The sequence below is a fragment of the Centruroides sculpturatus genome, unplaced genomic scaffold (assembly GCF_000671375.1).
Source record: "Centruroides sculpturatus isolate CEXI.00-Female unplaced genomic scaffold, Cexi_2.0 scaffold884, whole genome shotgun sequence".
Classification (NCBI taxonomy): Eukaryota; Metazoa; Arthropoda; class Arachnida; order Scorpiones; family Buthidae; genus Centruroides; species Centruroides sculpturatus.
Genome location: NW_019385095.1, coordinates 288526 through 297925, shown reverse-complemented (window position 1 = coordinate 297925; position 9400 = coordinate 288526). Strand labels below are relative to the sequence as shown.

The following is a 9400-nucleotide window of genomic DNA, read 5'->3' as shown; positions in this document are numbered from 1 at the left end:
AGGTGATGGTCCAATACCACATCAAGGTTTTTGAAGTGTTTTGCTATTTTGATGTTTTTACCATCCATCTTGATCTGGGGGACCCTTAAGATTGGATTGGCCAGATTTATTTAGTACAATGACTTTGGTTTTGAGAGGATTAAAGTTCAGTTTGTGTTTAATTCCCCAGTTGTGGATTCTCAGTTGCCCATTCTCAACAATTCCAAAACATCCAAATGCATTTCATCTTTGCAATCAGGCCTCATCAGTGGATAGAGTTAACTGTCAGTTGCTGTTCTTTTTATGCCAGGGGATCTCTTCCCAGCATGCATCTACATTCATTCCGTTATTCAGATTTTATATCATTTTGCATTTTCAGATTGTGAAGTTTAAAAAAAATTATAATCTTTATTTAAAACAATTCAAACTTCACATTTTACAATAATCTGATTAAAATTTAAAATATGATTTCTGTATAAATTGTTAAATTGTTATTTCAGAATTTTAAAACACATTATTTTATATAACATGTTACAAAATTCATGAGTTACATTTAAATCAATTTATTTCTGTAATTGTATTGAATTGCTTTTAAAGAAATTTTTAATGATTCTTATTTTTTCTACAATACTATAATTATTAAATTTTAGTATTATAAAATCTAAATTCTACTATTCTACATATTTATTGTAATAATATTACAATCATCTATAATAATATTTAAATTATTTGATTAGTTTATTAGGTTCTCTCTTTAATAAGCATTTAAAAAAATTAATCAACATAAAATTTAAAGTATTTATGTATATCCAAACACACACAATAAATATCAACTTTAATCCATTTATTTATTGGAATAAAACAGAATTTTATAGTTCATGAAGCAATTGAGTGGCTGACTTGTTAATAAGCAATTTTATTGTCACTAAAGATAGGACTTCCTGGCAAGAAGATGAGTTACGTCTACAGAAAATAAAACGAACAACAAAAACTATATTACATTTTGATGTGTTTGTACATATAAAGATCAAAATATATTTTATAATCATAATTCCATTTCAATCCATACATTTTTTTGATGTAAATAAAACATATGATTAATATTTCTATAATAAATAAATAAATTTTATACGTACAGTACATATGATATAATGATAAATTATTTATATATAGAATAATGTTTTCAGTTATTTAATAAAAATGATAATTTTCAAATTACTTTTTCATGTCTTAAGAAAACAAAAAAAATAATCAAAAACNTACGTCCTCACCAGGGTTAAAAATTTGCTATTCCTACCCTCTACCCTACGCTGCATTCTTGTAGGGTTAAACTAGTTCATAAATAGTTTTTAATTACATCTAATAATGCCAAAAAATAACTTATTTCTGGATATTATAGTTTATTAAATGAGAACTTTTTGGGAAAACAAATTTATAGTATTTCAATCAAAGTTAAACAAAATCAATTAGAATTTATTGTATTTAATTAAACATTTGTTGATTACAATATATTCTTAATTAATTCAATTTACAATGTTTTTATATATTTATTTATTTCTTCATTTGTTTTGGCAAATAAATGATGTTAACAAAGACATAACAGTACAGTTTTCATTCTTTAAGTTTATTGAAACTTTTAATTAATTGAATTGATTGAAAGTTAGTTAGTTAGAGTGAAAATGTTAGAGAAGTTTATTAAATAACAACAGTATTCTTTAATTATATTCTCAAATATAATTCTGTTATATTTTTAATCATGTGTAATAGATTTAATAAAAATAAATTAGGAGAAATTTCATTAACTTTCTTATTGGTTAAAGTTTGTTAGATTATTCTATAATTATATGGTCACAAATTGGCTTCTGTTTGTTTACAATGCTTATTTAATAGAATATTAGCAATATTTAAATTGTGAATATGAATCATTTATAGATTCATTGCTGTTTTCAATTTCATTTTTAGTATAATAAATTACTAAAAAATAGTAAATTTGTAAAATAGTTAAAAATAAAATACCATTCAACTATCCAGCATAATTCTTTAATAACATAATATTATGTTATTAAAGAATTATGCTGGATAGTTGAATGGTATTTTATTTTTAACTATTTTACAAATTTACTATTTTTTAGTAATTTATTATACTAAAAATGAAATTGAAAACAGCAATGAATCTATAAATGATTCATATTCACAATTTAAATATTGCTAATATTCTATTAAATAAGCATTGTAAACAAACAGAAGCCAATTTGTGACCATATAATTATAGAATAATCTAACAAACTTTAACCAATAAGAAAGTTAATGAAATTTCTCCTAATTTATTTTTATTAAATCTATTACACATGATTAAAAATATAACAGAATTATATTTGAGAATATAATTAAAGAATACTGTTGTTATTTAATAAACTTCTCTAACATTTTCACTCTAACTAACTAACTTTCAATCAATTCAATTAATTAAAAGTTTCAATAAACTTAAAGAATGAAAACTGTACTGTTATGTCTTTGTTAACATCATTTATTTGCCAAAACAAATGAAGAAATAAATAAATATATAAAAACATTGTAAATTGAATTAATTAAGAATATATTGTAATCAACAAATGTTTAATTAAATACAATAAATTCTAATTGATTTTGTTTAACTTTGATTGAAATACTATAAATTTGTTTTCCCAAAAAGTTCTCATTTAATAAACTATAATATCCAGAAATAAGTTATTTTTTGGCATTATTAGATGTAATTAAAAACTATTTATGAACTAGTTTAACCCTACAAGAATGCAGCGTAGGGTAGAGGGTAGGAATAGCAAATTTTTAACCTTGGTGAGGACGTAGTGAAATTTAGCAGGTGAATATCCTGCCTTGTGTATGGCCACACAAATATTACATAATTTAACTTCAACAAGCTCATCTGCCAATCTGATTCAGTTTTATTAAACAAATAACCCACCTCTAGGCTACTAACAAAAACAAGAAAAATTGTGATGCTATGATGCCTACAAGATTTTACATATTACTTAAAAATTTAACATAAAAATTTCTTTCTACCAGAACTTGATATTTACATAACCATATTAATCAATGTATTTGCAATTAATCAATGTACTATACAGCTGTCCCTTGACAATCCGACGTTTTGTAATCCGACATACTCAGTAGTTTGACGCAACTCCTGTCAAGGTACCTGTCCCCGTTACATGTCTGCTTGCACAGAAGCATGTTTCAACATGAATCTTCCCACCCAATTCTTACACAATGACACATATTTCGTGTGTTTTCTGTGAGCAGTTCTGTTCGAACAGTTGGAGAAGGGAATATTGTAGGCTACTGCTAGCAAAGCAATGCCAAATATGTAATCACTTTCGGTAATTCGAACACTTTTGGTAATCCGGCACCCCTTTGGTCCCATACCTGTCGGATTATCAAGAAACAGCTGTACTTTAAATCAGCGATGTCCAACCTGCAGCCCACTCAATGTTTTTGTACAGCCCTTTTAAAACAGTAATTTTCTTGTATAGATTTTTATTTCAATAAAATATCACATATATAGTTATATACATTAATATGATGTGTCACCTACACTCAGAAATTAAAACAGTTATTAAATATTTTTTAACAAAGCTTCAAATGTACTACATATAATATATATGCAGATACAGTACATACTGTATATATATATGTATTTAATCAGTATGTTTACAACAAATGTTTTTAAACTGGTGGTTTGTATAATGAAATTATATTTCCATAAATTTGCCCTATATGTTTAATAAATGTCAAACAATAGACACATTCTTAAGTTACAACTGCCTTTTTTGTTTCCAATAAATGATAAGAAATTTTATTGGTTTCTTTAAATTCTTTGGAAATAAGCCTAATAAAATTTTAATAAGAATTACACATTTACATGTGTATATAGATTTAAAATTTCAAATCATTCTGTGTTTAGATTGTTAATGGGTTTAATTTAAAATATCACAATGAAATTAAATGAACTTAAAAAGCAGCTTCAAGATGAATCCAAATTGATCATAGACTGTTATCAAAATATAGAAGCATTTATAGCAGAACTCAAACTTTATTAAAGTCAGTTAAAATCAAAAACTACAATTCATCATCCAAAACTACATAAATTTATTAGTGAAAAAAAACATTTTTTAAATATGCACAAGAAATTACTAATTTACTAAGAGAATTTCAAGAAAGATTTTCATATTTAAAAATTTATGAGAATATATTTAATATTTTCTTATGCACATTTGACATTGTTGTGGAACAAGATCCAACAAATTTGCAGATAGATTTGATAGATCTTCAGTCATCTTCTGAATTGAAATATATGTTTGATGCCAATAAAAAAGTTCAGTTTTATACAAAATACATGTAATGATAAATTCACTAACTTAAAAAACATAACGAACATTACAGCTGCAATGGGAATCACCTATCTTTGTGAATCTTTTTTCTCAAAATTGAAGATTGTTAAATGTGAAAGTCGTAATAGATTGGTCAATAAAAATTTAAAAAACCAACTATATTGTACAACATCAAAAATACCTGTTGATATTAAAAAGTTAAGTGAAAAATTGAAAAGCAAGTTTCACATTAAAATACATACAAAATATTGTATAATTGTAAATGTTTTGTTGTAAATAAATATGTGCAGCCCACAGTGTACTTTTATTTTTGGTTTTGGCCCAGTAAACAATTTCAGTTGGACAACACTGCTTTAAATCATCAAACTGTAATGAAAGAAATTAAATAAAATTTTCACTGCAATCAAAATAAAATTATATCAGGGCTTAAAGCAGTCATGGCAGTGAAAAAAGTGAAAAAAGAGAGTTCACACTGAAAAAAAGCTAAAAAACTAATATTGTTAAAGTGAACTAAAAGAGGCATTATTAAAAAAAAACACAAACACAGTCATTTTGTATCAATAACATTACATATGATATTAGATTGATTTTTAATTGGACTGAAAAAATTAAATATGAAAATAGTTAGGCTGAGTTTATACTCCAGAAAAGTGGCCAGTAAGACTGCATTAAGCCAAAACGGACCTGCATTAAGTTTTCATGTGCCCCATATACGTAGTGTTGCCACCTTTTCAAAAATCGCTGACCCAGACAGCAAGTGAGGTTTGTTCGAACAGAAGTTCCTTACACATGCACAATGTCATTTTGCAATGCGAAGAATAACGTGCAGTGTATGCCAATTCTAAATCGGTTACAGTTAGGGACTAGGGAGACTTGGGTAGGAGTAACATAAGTAACTAAATTAAGAAAAAACACCTACAGATGACTTAGCTCTATTGAATATTAAAGACGTGTACGAATACGAATCGTACAAGCAAAAAGTAAAATAAAATAAAAAGATGTCAACAGGTTGTGCACGATATTCACAGACAAAATTAGTAGTTCACCCGGACAGTGAGTCGATTCCCGGACTGTCCGGGTGAAAACCGGACGGGCAGTAACATTACCCATACAGAGTTCCTACTATTATACAGCAAAGGCAATGGAAGAGTAGCACAACTACCAGAATGTGTCTCCATAAATTTCAAATGCCATTTATTTCAATGTACATTTTTTGATTTCTTGTTAAAAAAATTTGTAATTAAAGATGATTTTCTTTTGTTTAAGTCCTGCTGCAGTTTCTGCACTTCTCTTGTTTTCTCCTCTTCATCACACTGAATTTTCTTCATACCAGAGTAAGCAAGTCACTATAAAGTTTATATATTAAAGGATCATTGCACTGAAAATGCCCAGTAAACTTTGTGAATAGTTCAGCCCTAGATATTCCCAAATAGAGTTCAGCTTTGATGGTAGAACACTTCAATGACTTTGAGATTATCTTATATGAAGCACTATTCATTAAGCTGGAATTCTTGAGTAATGTGCTTTAGGAAGTATAATATAAGTCCTTCTCATTGTTTGATCAGTCGTTTTGCTGCAGAACCAAACGTCAGTCATCTAATTGATGAATACTTCATAAATTTGTTGCATGGCAAATTAACTTTCTCTTAAATTTCTGTGTATTCATCCCACTTAGAGGGCCACCCATCAAAACAGCTGTGTTGCTATAATGATATCATCACCATCTCTGCCCAACTCTTTCAGGCTTTTCAAAAAGGCACTGTGGATTGTATGAATGCTGCAAATCCCTATGTTGATGAGGCCTTTTTTTGTGAGTTGTCAGAATCTCCTCATTTATGAGATACAATACTTTTTTGTTTACGTTTCGTCCATTGCATCCAATCATCAGTAATTTATCAAAAGGTAGATATGCATCTTCAATTGCCAGTATTATTTTCGATTTACTTGTTTTAGCATCTGCATGCCCAATAAATGAGGTCTGACGATGCCTGCAGACAACTTCCTGTTGTTCCTCTGACCAGTATCTAATCAGTATTTTCAGTTATTTTCTGTCTTCTACACTGCATGTCTCATCATAAGAAATGCTATAATATGACCATTGTGCATCATCTACCATTTGATCAAAGAAATATGGGGCCAAAACTTCAGTGATTAAGTATCTCATTTTTTGATGTGACAATGAGAATTCTTTTGGAAGATTATCTGCACACTTGGCATTGATTGTCTCCTTTATATCATGACAGGATGCAAATGAATAATTGCTGGCTGTCATTTTCATAGTCCATATAAGCTCTGCAATGTAAGCACCATATTTTGCACTACAAAGTTGAAGCACTGGTTGTTGCAATGATTGGTGTTCTGAACTGGCACCTGAGTCTATATCATTGCTCACATTAGCAACACTTTCAGCACTAACACTTTGACATTGAGACATCTGAGGGGCAAGTCATCAGTCTTAACTGCTTGGGACCAAAGGCTTCATTGCATTTATTTATATGTTTCTTGCAGCTTGAATGTTGGAGGATTGAGGTATGGGGGTGTGCTGGTCGCTATTTTGCTCCTGAACACATTTACAAGAATAAATAAATAAATTCCACGTGGGAAGTGAAAACAAGCTAAAAAAAGCAAGTTTGCCTCAGAAAAAGCTAAAAAAGAGAGGAGCTATGAAAAAAAGCTAAAAAAGTGAAAAAAGTGAGTCACTTTAAGCCCTGTTATATTAAGCAAATGTTAGCATTCTCCAGTATGCGTATAGCGTGAGCCTGGTTCTGCGCATGCGCCAGCTCGCACTTCACAGAGCTAACTGCTCATTCGGTTTTCATATTATATTTGAATATTTGCTTCATGTTCTTAATGGCTTTGACAAAGTTTCAACTTATATTTTATGCGTTCTATTCGACATCGGAATTTTTCCGGTAAATCTCTGTATTTGCCTGAGGACGATGACTATAAGTTCATCGAAAGTGCTTGTGATAAAAAACGTATGCATGTAATGCTGAACTCAGTGTCTTTATTTTATTATACAATGTTTTAGCGTGATAGTCATCCTATTGATTGCAAATTTTAGCTGTCTCATTACAGATTTTTTTAAAACTTCGGCTACTATATAAATTGACATATAGTATATTTCCAATTTCTTTAAAGCTAGAAGTTTCAGAATTTTCAAAAGTTCCTTTATATATATATCAATATGGAAAAAAATTTATAAAATTTAAATTTTCTCCTATTAGTATAAACAGAATAAAATAAATAAATTTAAACGCTTGTATAGCGTGACCCATACACTGGGCAGATCAAGCGCAGGGGTATTGCAAGCATCCAAGGTGGTAGTAAGGAGAGATTCTCATATGAAAATGATTTTTCGATCCTTGCAGCTCTTGAGCATAACTGCTTGGGACCATAGCGGGTTGAAACCCTGCTCGAGTATCTTTTTTGCAAGCTCAGTGGTGTGCCTACCCCTCATAACATTGTCTTGGTGCTCATCAAGGTGGTTGGCAAGCATTCTAGTAGTGGCCCGATATATCTTGAGTTTACTCCTGTTGCATGATTTTCCAAAGGTACAGCATAGACCCCCTACTTCTCAAGAGTGGAAAATTTGTCTCTATTGTTACAAATAAGTTTGCGTAGGCTTGGAAGTGGGGCTAGTGGTAGTACAAGATTGCACTGCTTAAAGATTCTGCAGATGTGTACAGAGGGGGGTCCAAGGTATGGCAACGATGTTTGTACCTTCGAAAACTCCCTCTTATTGCATAACATAGTGCTTGGAAATAGTGCTTTCTTTACCCTATTGAACACATGTGTAAATTTTGCACGTGAAAAGCCAGCAGCGCTTACCGCCAAACTGATGATGTCTAACTCGATGCTTACCAGCTCTTGCATAGAGGATAGTAAGTAAGCCCTTCTGACAAGGGAGGCAATAGTAGCATTAATGTATCGAGAAAGTTGAAAGGCCTCTGCTGGTATAATGTGCGGAGCTATGCTAGATTTGTGATGGACCGAGAATTGTGGTCCTTCCGAAGATTTATGTATATGCAGGTCTAAGATATCGTATATGTATTCGCCTGAGGACGATGACTATAAGTTCGTCGAAAGTGCTTGCGATAAAAAAAGTAGGCATGTAATGCTGAACTCAGTGTCTTTATTTTATTATACAGCTAAAATTTGTTTTCTAAAATGCAAACTTTGATTTATTTAACAATTTATTTACATTATGATAATATAGTTTGCAGCCAGAAATCTCAGAAGTGTGGGTCACCTGCATGGTTGATGGCTTGCTTAGATTTAGCATAGGTGGGCAGGCCACTGTAAAAATAGCATATTCCCCCCATCACTATCAATACATTATTCTGTAATGAGCTGCCATATTGGTATGGCAACTCATTACATGTAATATGCAAGCCATGTGCAAACCAACTTAATAAAACAAACAATACTCAATAAAATACCTGAACAAGTATTAAATTTTATTATTATTTTTTTTTTACTTTTATTTACGTATTATATTATTTCTTAATTTATACTTGTTTTTGTAGCCTAGTGTTTGAGTCTGACACATCTGCTTTCTGTTTCATCAAGTGGTCAACTGCTGACTATATTTTTTTTATACCATTTATTTTTAAACTTGAGGGGAAGGCAGTAGAAGCAAGGAGAAAGTGAGAGGCAGAAGAGTGTTAGTGTGAGAGATACCACCTCTTGCTGCTACATCCTTAAATCTGCCTCATATATAGAATGGAACAAATGTACTGTAGTCCACATGTGGAGGAAGAACTAGTTCTGTCTTTTTACATGTGGAAAATAATATACAGAAAATATATTACAAAATTATCAAATACATTTAAATTGTTATATCATAATCAATTCGACAAATAAAATTTTAAACATTTAATGTAGAAACTTCAAAAATAGAAAAATAACATCATATGTAGTGACCAATGTCACTAGGACAGCAATAACCCATTTTTGAAATTTCTTCAAGTAGTGTAGCAAAAGATGCATGGCAAGAATTTGAAGAGTGGAATGCAAATTAATTCAAAAAT

General features: G+C 30.1%; 1 pseudogene; it reads right to left on the bottom strand.

Annotated features, from left to right (window-relative positions):
- Positions 1-3678: 3678 nt before the first annotated feature.
- LOC111634603 lies at positions 3679-8559 on the bottom strand (annotated as a pseudogene).
- Positions 8560-9400: the final 841 nt, after the last annotated feature.